Source organism: Psammomys obesus, unplaced genomic scaffold, assembly GCF_907164565.1.
Source record: "Psammomys obesus unplaced genomic scaffold, mPsaObe1.curated_primary_1811, whole genome shotgun sequence".
Taxonomy (NCBI): domain Eukaryota; kingdom Metazoa; phylum Chordata; class Mammalia; order Rodentia; family Muridae; genus Psammomys; species Psammomys obesus.
Window position 1 is genome coordinate 114511 of NW_026590227.1, and position 11563 is coordinate 126073.

Here is an 11563-nt window from a genome sequence, read left to right on the forward strand (position 1 = left end):
GAAGAGGACCTCCCCTACCAGTGGACTTGGAGAAGGGCATGGGAGGAGATGAGGATGGGAGGTGGTATTCGGAGGGAAACGAGGGAGGGGTCTATATCTAAGATACAAAATGAATAAACTGTAATTAATACAAAAAATAAAAATTTAATGAAAAATACAAAAAATAAAATATTATTTTCAAAAATTTATGTTGATATCTTGATGGGAATTGCACTGATGGCTATTTCTAATATGTTAATCTCACTAATCCATGAATCTAAGAGATAATTTCAGCTTCTGATATAGTCTTCAATTTCTGAAGAAACTTGAAGTTTTTTGTCATACAGGTCTTTCATTTGCTTGGTTAGCATTACACCAAGTTGTTTTGTATTATTTGTGGCTATTTTGAAGGATGTTATTTCCCTAATTTTTTCTCAACCTGTTTATCATTTGAATAAAGGAAGGCTACTGACTTTTTTGAGTTCATTTTGTATCCAGCCACTTTGCTGTAGGTGTGTATCACCTATATGAGTTCTCTGGTAGAATTTGGGGAGTCACTTATGTATATTACCATACCATTTGCTAGCAGAGTTAGTTTGGCTTCTTCCTTTCTGCGTTGTATCCGCTTGATCTCCTTTAGGTGTCTTACTGCACTAGCTAGAAATTCAAATGCTATGTTGAATAGATATGGAGTAGACAGCCTTGTCTTGTCCCTGATTTTAGTGGAATTGCTCTAAGTTTCTCTCCATCTGATGTGATGCTGGCTATTGGCCTGCTGTATGTTGCCTTTATTTTGTCTAGGTATGCGTATTGTATCCGCATTCTCTCCAAGACTTTTTAACATGAAGGGATATTGCATTTTTTTTCAAAGGCTTTTTCATCAACTAATGAGATGACCATGTGGTGGTTCTTTTCTTTAACTTTGTTTGTTTGGTTGGTTGATAACATTGATGGATATTCATATACTGAAGCCTGGGATGAATCCTACTTCATCAAGGTGAATGATGTTTTTAGATTTGTTCTTAGATTTGGTTTGTGAGTATTGAGTATTGAGGGTTTTTTTCTTTTTCTTTCTTTTTTTTTTTTGCATTAAAATTCATAAGGGAAAGTGGTCTGAAATTCTCTTTCTTGGTTGAGTCTTTGTGTGGTATAATGATCAGGGTTTGATAGCTACATTGAATGAGTTTGGCAATACTCCTTCTGTTTCTGTTTGTGGAATAGTTTGAGGAATATTGGTATTAGCTCCTCTTTGACAGTCTGGTAGAATTCTGCATTACAATCATCTGGCCCCTGGGATTTTTGTGGTTGGGAGGATTTTAATGACTGCTTTTATTTCTTTAGGAGTTATAGAAATATTTTTAACTTTGGTAAGTGGAATCTATCAAGAAAGTAGTCCATTTTGTTTAGATTTTCCAGTTTTGTGGAGTACAAGCTTTTGAAGTAAGACCTGATGATTCTTTGAATTTCCTCTGTGCCTGTTGTAATATCCCCCTTTTCATCTCTAATTTTTGTTGATTTGGAAATTCTCTCTGCCTTTTAGTTAAGTTTGGCTAAGGTTTGTCTATCTTGCACATTTTCTCATAGAACTAGCTTTTAGTTTCATTGATTTCTTATGTTGTTCTCTTTGTTTCTAAGTTTTTTTTTTTTGGTCCTGAGTTTGATTATTTCCTGCTACTGATTCCTCTTAGGTGTATGAGCTTTTTTTTTTTTTTTTTTTTTTTTTGTTCTACAGCTTTCAGGGATGCTTTTAAATTACTAGAATGACATCTCTCCAATTTCTTTATGAAGGTACCTAGTACCATGAATGTACATCTTAGCACTGTTTTCATTCTGTCCCATAAATTTGGGTATGTTGTGACTTCATTTTCATTGAATTCTAGAAAGTCTTTAATTTCTTCCCTGACCCAGTGGTCACTGAGTAGAGTGTTATTCAGTTTCTATGAGATTGTAGGCTTTCTGTAGCTTCTGTTGTTGTTGAAGACTGACTTTTATAAATGGTAGTCTGATAAGATACAAGGATTTAATTCAATTTTCATGTGTCTGTTGAGTTTTGCTTTGTGACCTACTATATGGTCAGTTTTGGAGAAAATTCTGTGAAGTGCTGAAAAGAAGGTATATTCTTTTGTGTTTGGGTGAAATGTTCTGTTAGGTTCATTTGATTCATAATATCTGTTGGTTTCATTATTTCTCTGTTTAGTTTTTGTCTTGCTAACCTATCCATTGGAAAGAGAGGGGTGCTGAAGTCTCCCACTATTATTGTGTGGATTTCAGTGTGTGATTTAAGCTTTAGTAATGTTTCTTTAGCAAATGTGGGTACTCTCTTATTTAAGACATAGATGTTCAGAATTGAGATGTCATCTTGGTGGATTTTTTCTTTGATGAGTATGAAGTGTCCTTCCCCATATCTTTTGATTAATTTTGGTTGAAAGTCTATTTTACTAGATATTACAAAGGCTCCTTCAGCTTGCTTCTTGGGTCTGTTTGCCTGGAAACATTTTTTCCAGCCCTTTACTCTGAGGTAATGTCCATCATTTTTGCTGATGTATGTTTCTTGGATGCAGAAGAATGGTAGATTCTGTTTTTGCATCCAGTCTGTTAGCTGTTGTTTTTATTGGGAATTGAGTCCATTGATGTTGAGAGATATTAATGGCCAATGACTGTTAATTGGTGGTACACTGTGTGTGTGTGTTTGTGTGTGTGTGTGTGTGTGTGTGTGTGTGTGTGTGTGTTTGCTTCCCTTATTTTGGTTTTGCTGGTGTGGGGTTATTTCTTTCCCGTATTTTCTTAGATGTAGTCAACATCCTTGGGATGGAGTTTTTCTTCTAGTATCTTCTGTAAGGCAGGATATGTGGATAGATATCGTTTAAATTTGGAATCAAATATAAATATTTTCCTTTATATGAGTTGCCAACTAGACAGAACTCCTAGTGGAGAAAGGAGAACACCAACCAACCCACAGAAACTTCAACCCAAAATGTACCCTGTCTACAAAATGTACAGGGATAAAAATAGAGCAAAGATGGAGGGAATGTCCAACCAATGCCTGGCCCAACCTGAGACCCACCAATGGAAGAGAGCAACCCCTGACACTATTTAGAAAACTCTGCTATGCTTTCATATTGGAGCCTAGAATAGCTGTCCTCTAAGAGGCTGCACCTAGCAGTATGTCAAAATAGATACTGAAATTCACAGCCAAATGTTGGAAGAAGCATAGGGAGTCTTGTGGAAGAGTGGGGTGAAGGATAGAAGGACCCAAAGGGGACAGGAGCTCCACATGAAGACCAACAGAGCCAAATAAGCTGGGCCCAGGGGGTCTTGTAGAGAATAAAGCACCAACCAAAGACCATGCTTGAACTAGATGTAGGCACCCTACACATATTTGCTCCATGGGCAGCCTGGTCTTCATGTGGGTTCCCTACTAAGATGAAAGAGAGCTGTCTCTGACATGGGCTCTGGTACGTGCTTTTGGATCACTTCCCCCTGGTGGGCTGCTTTGCCAGGCCACAATCAAGAAGATGTTTTTAGTCTGAATGCAACTTGATATGCTAGGGTAGGTTAGTGGGGGAGTTTCCAATTTTCTAAAGGGTAAGGCAGAGGCATAGAAGGAAGAGGTATGGTGGGTAGGACCAAGAGAAGAAAATGGAGGGGGCTATAGTTGGGGTGTAAAGTGAATAACTACATAAATTAATTTAGAAAAAGAGTTGCCATGGTCATGATGTCTCCTCACAGTAATAAAACCCTAGGACAATAAGTACTACAAAAATTTAACAGAAATTACCATAATTCTACATAGTTTTCTTGTTCATATGAAATAACTTTTAAAGGATCATATACTGATCTGATCAGAGTTGAAGAATTTGGGTGATTTTAAACTCACATTTTAGGGAAACAAAGTAAGTATAAAACTAATATGATCCCAGTTCACATTCAGAAAGGCAAATGGTATAAACATTGGAAGAGGGAGAAAATGGGGAACATTACAGGAGCTTACCACAGAGGGCTTCTAAAAGACTCTACCCAGCAGGATATCAAAGCAGATGCTAAGACTCATAGTCAAACTTTGGGAAGAGTTCAAGGAATCTTATGAAAAAAGAGAGAGATAGAAAGAGATAGAGAGGACAGGAGCTCCACAAGGAGAGCAACGGAACTGAGAAATCTGGGAACAGGAGTCTTTTCTGAGACTGATAATCCAACCAAGGACCATACGTGGAGATAAGCTAGAACTCCTGTACATATATAGCTCATTGCAGCTCAGTCTCCAAGTGGGTTCCCTAGTAATGCGAAAAGGAACTGTCTCTGACATGAACTCAGTGGCTGGCTCTTTGATCACCTCCTTGTGAGGGGGGTTGGCAGCCTTACCAGACCTCAAGGAAGACAATTCAGCCAGTCCTGATGAGACCTGATAGGCTATGGTTTGCTGGAAGGGGAGGAGGACTCCCTTATCAGTGGACTGGGAGAGGGGCATGGGGGGAGAAGAAGTAGGGATGGCTGGATTGGGAGGGGATGGAGAAGGGAGCTACAGCTGGGATACAAAGTGAATAAATTGTAATAAATATAAATAAAATAAAAATTAAAAAGAGGAATGGACAGAGGAAAGAAGGGAAAGAGAAAATGAAGGAGGAGGGAAAAAAGGAGGGGTAGAGGGAAGGAAGAAAGGAGGAGGAGAGGAATGATGGCAAGATGGAGGAAGGATAGGAAAGCTACAAAGGGAAAAGGGAACAGAAAAGTCAATAAATAAAATAATTTTAGAAATTAAAAAAACTAATGATTCTACAGTATTCTAAATTTAAATTTCACATTAGATAATAATGCTACTTCATCCATATTATCTAACAAATAATAAACAGAAGAACTACAAACAAATGTCTAAGTGGATGAAATAAATACATAAAATAAATTAGAGAAAATGTGCAAGATTTTATTATTTCAGCAAGCTAAACAAAAAGATGTGCAATCTGTATGTACAAATTATTGTAAAACTTTATTACAGGATATAAAAATAGCTACTAAGTGTTGAGAACTTGCAATGCATGAGACATTGGACTAAGTGTCTGTGTATATGAGAATACATACTTATGCATCTAGTATTATCTACTTAGTATATAATCTAAGTGGGTTCTGGTCTTATGCCTTGAGTGTGCACACCTCCAGCTCAGGCTTACAAGTGCTGCAAATTATTTAATACAAAAATCCTGTGGGATAGTTCTTAGCTTTTCCCTTTTTATAAATAATAAACTTGATGCATAGAATTGTAAGGCATTTTCCCCTAGTGTTACATAGTTAATAAGTAGAAAAATTAAATTTAATTTAAAAATTAAATAAAAATTAAATCCAATTCTGATTTCAACAGCACTAACCATTAGTATGATACAGTTAGTCTTCCAGTGAATGAGTTCCTATACTCTACCAGGAATGGGCCTAAGAGTGGAGACTCTTTTGACCAATATTATTTGGTCTTACCCTAGGTCTCTGGGCTATCTATCTCATTTCCTGTTCTCAGCCATTAAGGCAGTGTTAGCTATGGGTTTCATCTCATGGGCGCCTTAAGTCAAATAAGTTATTGGCTGGTTATTTTCCCACAGGCTTTGTGCAACCACTGCCCTACCATATCTTGAAGGCAGGCTGTTACTGTTGATAAAGGCTTTGTTTCTCGTGTGGTGTTCAAGCTTCCCATTTGAGACCATATAGAATATATCCTGTACCAAAGACACTGGAATATAGGCATGAATGATCTACACAGGCACCCACTCCACATCTCCATTTTAATGAGTTATGTACAATTGTCTTCAGCAATAGGGACTTGTTATCAGTTTGTGGAGAGCAACATACAGGCTTGGCAACAGCCTTGGTTGTTTGGGGATTCCTATGAGGCTCCTTTGGCCAACAACTGTTACATTTAAATTTTTATCTAGCCTGACATATGTAATGTACAAGTTAGTTTCTCTATACCTGGGTTTCTCCATTCAATAGATGATAATGGAAATTCTAGTTTCCTCAAAAGCTGTCCTTTCATTTCCAGAAGCATTTTTTTGCCTTTTTTTTTTTTTTTTTTTTTTTTTTTTTTTATGATTCGGCTATACCTACATGTATGGAGACACCATCACCCAGGGCACAGAGGAAGACAAATGACCTTTAACCCATCTCCTATGACAACCCAATGGTGTTTTCACATATGAAAACAAATTGATGATACTGTCACTTCTAATCTCAGTGCTGCACATACATTTCTTTACATCATATTGTATCCAGGTAGGAAAAACTTCCTAGGAACTACAGCAAAAAGTATGTGGAAGGACCACTCCTCGGAATAACAAGATTGAGAAGTGTCCTTGAAGTTTTGTAACAAATAAGCATTTGGTTTTTTTGATTGAGAGCCAGAGGGGATGAAGGACACCATGAAAGCAAGGCCCTCTAATTCCATAAGGTAAGCATGAGTTCACACAGACCGAATCAGCAAGCACAGGGTCTAAGTGAGTATACAGGAAGCCCTCAGGAGATGCAGAAAACTCAGACAACAGAAACCTGGTTAGTTCATTTTCTCACCACATATCCTTTCTCTCAAAATAATTAAACCCTAATTAAGCTTGAAATAACTTCTGAGCAAAACAAATGTAGTAACTGTGGGGAGAGAGGGAAGCTGTACTTCAGGGACTGAGGCCCTGCAGAGGCCAGCCATCCCCCTGACACTGTGACATGAAACTTGAAGTCCACAGTACCTGATGGCAGCCAAGAGCCCAATAAATACAGGCATTACAAATAAGACCTAGCAAGTGTCACTTTTCCAGAGCTGCTCCAGAGCCTGTCTGCACCACAGAAGTTCAGGTGAGTCCATGGAGGTAAGATCTTTAATACCTTCAACTGTGCCATAGAGAGTTTCATTAAAGCTGAAGTCTCTTGCTGTGTGTGTCAGACTAAGCCAGGGGGTGACTGAGAGTTTCTGTGAGCCTTGGGTATTTCACATGCTTTTGGCCCTGACAAGGGTCCTACTTGGCTCCAGAGGGATCAGAGATGAGTTCCGGGAGACAGAGAAATAGGTCAGAAATGCTGAGGTGTCTCTACCCATTCTCAGGCTACAGTGCCATGACAGAGCACTGGGTAGGTCTTTGCCTAAGGGTACCTCCTCGACTTCTTTATGTTTAGTTAAATTTTTATTTTTTTTACATTAATTATATTTTATTAGCTTTGTATCCCAGCCTTAGCCCCCTCCCTCATTCCCTCCAGACTTCATCTTTCATCCAGACCCTCCCTCTTTCATCTCCTTTCTGCCCTTGTCAAAGTCCACCATAGGGAGGTCCTCTTCCCCTTCCATCTGACCCTAGGTTATCAGGTCTCATCAGGACTGGCTGCAATGTCCTCCTCTATGGCTTGACAAGGATGCTCCTCCTTCGTGGGGGGTGGTCAAAGACCTTGACTTCTTAAAACAAATCAGTAACAGAAAGAAGGTTTTTAGCAATCTCTTAAAAATTTGAGACAAGCATAATGATATACATATGTAACATCAGCACAAGAGAGACTGAGGCAAGATAACTGTTGAAGCTTAGCCTGATTTATATCAGGAGACACTGTCTCAAAAATAACAAGACAAAGAAAAACAAACAAAAGTCTTATTTTTTGGCCTCAGTGCTTGCCAGCATTATTAATCCAACAGTGTCATTTAGTGTTTGTAAAATTTGTATTTTTTTCTTTTGATGCATTTTTCACTTTTCAAATATTGGCATATGTTTTCTTTAACAGTGACTTTAAATTCCTAATTGAAAGGTTTCCCTTCAGTACCCATCCTTACAATCTCTCGACTCTGTCACATATACATACTTATCTCAACTTCAGTCATTGTATACCTGTGTGCCTAGTTCATGAGGATAAATGTAAACCACTCAGCATAAGAGTTATCATTGCAATGCTGAGAATTCCTGCTAAAGATCCAGGCTGTGAACTAGTACATCCTGAAATAGCTCATCTTAATTGTATCCCATCACTAAGCAGCAAAGAACAATGATCTGTTTTTGTTTTTGTTTGCTTCTTTTTAGAAAACCGGGATGGATGGATGGATGTAACCTTCCTAAGACTTGGGGGCTTGACCCAGATATGTTATCATCCATCTCTCTAAACACAAGATCACCCAGTCTTTTAAATTACTTTGCTAGCAATTTTGAAGATAATGTAGGAGATGAATCACATATCTGTCTGCTGATTACCCACTTCAGTAGAAGGTATTGATTATTAAAAGATTAGAAGCTGATATCAAATATGATTTAAAGTTTGGAAAAGAGATGACTTAAAAAGATGAGCTGCCCAGCATTAGATTTTAGGCAAACAAAGCATTAGACAAACAAAAAATTAGTATTTTCCATCATGACATAGGGTGAAGTGATTCCAATCATTGACTAAATACTTAATTTTTATTGTAAATATGTTAGTGAATGCTGATGTGTTTGTTATCAGTGTCTGAAGCATTATTCACTGTGTTCATATACTTAGGCTAGTATTGTGATTTCTAGAATGCACTAGTTGAGCAGATGAAAGGCAGTAATTGACATTTAAAGTCATGAAGCCAGCTGAACACAAACCTTGGAAGAATCTCAGGTTCATGAATGTCACAGGTAAGGTCAACAGGACATAGACATTAACATAATCCTGTGAGGTTAGCAGGAAGAAGATCAGTAAACAGAGACATTCCAAGTACTTAGAGCACACACAAACCCATGCAGTCATAATCCTCTCAACCTATAAAGGTGTCCAAAGCTTAGCATAAATACTTGAGGAATGAGAATGGAGCTCCAAACACAATGAATAACATCCTGCCAAGGTCTAAAGTGTGGAATCAGTTTGGACTGATACAGAACAGAGCAGCCTGCAAACAGGTTGCATTGATCTGTTTGTTTACTGTGAAGTCTGTAATGCACGATGAATAAAGGAGTAAAATACAGAATCTGCTTCAGGTAGAGCAGGATTGAAAACTCAGATGCCCATGAATCAGACAGTGAGCAATACAATTCAGTTAGGAACTTCCCTTATTTTGTGTTTTTCAATTTATTTGATTACTTCATGTAACTGTAATACTATGTTTCTGATAAACTTAAGATAAAGGTTAAAAGCTAATAAAAAAAGAAAGAAAGAAGGAACCGGGAGGAGAAGCAGGCTGCAAAACAAAGCTGACATAACTGCTGCTCACAAGGCCCTGCAGAGGCAATTGTCACCATGACGTGTTAGATGGGGAAATCCCTGCTCACAGCACTATACCTCAAACTACTGAACTACATGCAGCTGATACTGAGGTCACAACTCATGAACTGCACTCATCTCGGGCAATCTCATCAATTCCCTTCTTTCATCCACATCATCATCCCCTGGTCCAGAGCTGCTCCATGCTCCCTTAGATAACCTGATGTCATTCACTGGTGTCACAGATGCCCTGAGTCATCCTTTAGGATCAGAGCTTGCTGATACCCTCTCTCCTAGGATGTTCCTCTAACTACCCTCCCTAGCTGCAACCTGGTAGTTACATGAATTTTTCTGCATATCTCTTGATGATTCTCCTTTAACTGCGGACACTGTCTGGAAAGGTTATTAAGTTTGACTTGACATAAAAGACCACCTTAAAAGATATCTAGTGAACATTAATATGGAGCGAAATCACAGACCATTCAATAGAAACACTTTTAAAATATTAAGATATAGAGTCTGAAGCTACAAAATATATAAGCCAAATGTGAGTCTAGAAATTGTTATGCTAATCAAGATGCAGATAAGAAAGAAATATCGAAAAGAGAAAAGAGAGGAAAGTTAAAGTTACTAGATCTGAGATGTCAAAGGTGTTGACCAGCAGGGCTTCCCAGTGTCTGTGTCTAATGTGGGGAAGAGAGACAGGTTAAATATCACCCTTAGGCTTTGAGGATTTGGTGGAAAACATGACAAAATAGAATGAGAAACAAAGGAAGAAATTTCGGTTGGGAATTTTGAGGTTAAATTTAACTATGCTGAGATGTAACAGGGATAATGCAGAAGTGAAGAGTGACATAGACACACAAACATACACACACAAAAAAAGTCAGTTTTGCTAGTGTAGAGATAAAAATAAAAATCTCCTTTAACACTTTAGATTTGAATAGCTGTTATCAAATACCTTTCAGAGCACACATAATAACCCAGTGTCCACAGGAAAAAAGGGGGGAGGGGATTTCAGGAACCTAATCTGCAACAGTATGTGTGTCCACCACTGCTTCTTGAACACCAGAAAATGCTATTATGAAAAAATGTGCGGTTCAGATCCATGTCTAGCATTATTGATGCTTTCTTTAAAATGTATTTGCATCCTGTATACCAGGAAGGAAGAAATGGTTTTGAAGTTTATTATGAAAACAATTTTTCTCTTCATGACTGTGCTTGGCATTCTGGGGAACATGTCTGTTTCTGTGAATTATATGTTCAGTTGGTGGGGAGGCTCTGAGAGGAAACCCACACACCTTATTCTCATCCACTTGGCTTTTACACACATTATAATCCTTCTTGCAAAAGGATTGCCAAAGACAATAGAAGCTTTTGGGTTGAGAAACTTCCTAGATGACATAGGCTGTAAGATCATTGTTTACCTGGAGAGGGTGGCCCGTGGCCTCTCCATCTGCACCAGCAGTCTCCTCACTGTGGTCCAGGCTATCATCATCAGTCCGAGAGCAACTGGGTGGAGCACGTTCAGTCCAAAGTCTGCATGGCACATCCTTCCATTCTTCTCAGTCTTTTGGATACTCAATTCTTTAATAGGTCTGAACCTAATCCATTCCACCACAAATACAAGAATGAATGTATCACAACTTAAGACTGATGACAACTATTGTTATTTTATGCTACCAAGTCAGAAAATAAAATGGATGTTTCTCCCTCTCATGGTCCTGAGAGATGCAGTGTTTCAGGGTACCATGGGAGGGCCAGTGGCTACATGGTATTTCTTCTCCACAAGCACCACCAGCATGTCCTCTACCTTCACAACTCCAAGCTGCTCTACAGAACTCCCCCTGAGCTGAGAGCTGCTCAAAGTGTCCTCCTTCTGATGCTCTGTTTTGTTTTCTTAAACTGGACAGATTGTGCCTTTTCTCTATTTTTAAGTCTCTCTTCAAGTGGCAATACTTTTATGGCAAATACTCATGGATTTCTGACCCTTGGTTATGCAACTTTTAGCCCCCTTGTGTTGATTCACAGGGATGGGCTTCTGGTTGAGTGTTGGCATGCTCAGTGGGAAAAATTGAGAAAGTATCTCTCTCATTTGTATGTTCAATCAATGGGAAAAAAACTCTCAGTTCTGCAGAATTGTGGGTAAGACACATTTCCACACAGCAGTTTAAACATGTTTATTCTCAAACAATTATCTTGGTGACTCAAGTCTTGCACCGAGAGTAATCTTAGCAAATTACAATGATATAGAAACCTCATTCTCTACCATCTACTCTTTTTACATGACTTTATTTAACTTTTTAATTTTTGTATGAATTTACTTTGTATAAATAGTTTGCTTGCCCTTATGATGATGTAGCACATATAAACATGGAGCCTGCAGTAGCCTGATGAGATTCTCAAATGCCCTGAGACTAAT

The 11563-nt window shown here is 38.4% G+C and overlaps 1 pseudogene; it reads left to right on the forward strand.

The window, feature by feature from the left end:
• The first annotated feature begins 10259 nt into the window (after positions 1–10259).
• Positions 10260–11219, forward strand: LOC129676378 (vomeronasal type-1 receptor 4-like; annotated as a pseudogene).
• The last annotated feature ends 344 nt before the right edge of the window (positions 11220–11563 follow it).